Here is a 1,524-nt window from a genome sequence, read left to right on the forward strand (position 1 = left end):
GTTTTTCAATTTCGAGAAATGCTTTTTATTTTTAAAGAAGTATTCTAAATTTTAAATATTTGTCTTTTTTCGAAAACTTTCATAACTTTCAGAAAAAATTGGGAGTTTCAAAAGATGTTAGGTATTTTAAGAAAAATGTTCGGTATTTTAAAATAATGTTCGAAATATCAAAAATTTGTTCAATTTTATAACTAAGTTCATGTTCTTAAATTTCGAAAATATTTCTTGCTTCTTAAAAATGTTCAAATTTCAAAACTTTGTTCACAAATTAAAAAAAGTGCTGTGGCATTTCAAAAAAATATAATTTCGAAAAATGGTTTTGCTTCAAATTCGAAAAGAAAAGAAAAAAGTGCCGAAAAAGAAAAAAGAAAGGAAATAACAAGAAAAGGAAAAAAAACCAAAAAAAGGAAAAAATTTAGTTATCAGACTTTTGTGAGATCAAAAAATGGGTCGGCCTAGTCGGGGCGACCACCATGTGCGTGCAAGGAACTTCCTGCGGCAACGAAGCAGCAGGTAGGAGCTCCCCGAAAAAGGGGCAGTGTTATGTCTTGCGTTCACCGAGTCGAGGCTTCCGACTCGCTTAAGGGCGCGAGGATATGGGCTGGCCTAGGTTCGCAGGTACTACATTGCCTCCTTTTCTTGTTTGTTCTTTTTCTTGTTTCTATTTCTATTTTTATTTTTTGTTTACACTTTCAAATAATCAAAACATATATATTAATGCCTCCGTTCCAATATAAGTGATTCAAAAATGACTCGATTTTATACTAATTTTAGTATAAAGTTGAGTCACTTTCGAGTCACATATTTTAGGATGAAGGGAGTAGAAAATAATATTTTGTATAATATTTACAAAAATTCAAATCATGCATTTAAAAAATGTTGAATGTGCATACAAAAAATTATTGGACAAGTATTTGAAAAAAGTTAAGCAAGTAATTGCAAAAATATTGTTCATGTATAAAAAAATGTTGACCAAGTATTAGAAAAATGATGAACAAGTATTTAAAAATGTTGAAAAGTTATTTTTAAAATTATTGATCATGTATAAAACAATGTTGAACATGTATGTGGAAAATGTTAAACAAGTATTTGAAACAATGTTGATCATGCATAAAAAAATTGTTGAACAAGTTTTTAAAAAATATTGATCATGTATATAAGAATATAGAATAAAAAAGAAACAAAATAAGGAAGAAAACGTAAAAATAAGAACAAAGAAACAAGTGCAAAAAAAGGAGAATAGAACTTTACATAAAAAGGGGACCAAAAAAAGTGAAAAAAAGATGACAAAATCTAGCACTGTGCGTTACGGTATCTCCTTTATCCGAGGGATTCCTTCCATCTCGCGTAAAGCATGAAAATAGTTGCCGCGCAAAAGAAGGTCGGGCGTACCCTAGCTCGTGGCTGTCATAGTGAACTGGGAGAAACCCATTGTAGCATGGCATGTGCGATATATAGTAACGACCCAACCCGGGTGACCATGGATCGAATCCATGCGAGCCCTTGTTTTCTCCTATTTTATTA

This window comes from Hordeum vulgare, chromosome 6H (genome assembly GCF_904849725.1).
Source record: "Hordeum vulgare subsp. vulgare chromosome 6H, MorexV3_pseudomolecules_assembly, whole genome shotgun sequence".
NCBI classification, from domain to species: domain Eukaryota; kingdom Viridiplantae; phylum Streptophyta; class Magnoliopsida; order Poales; family Poaceae; genus Hordeum; species Hordeum vulgare.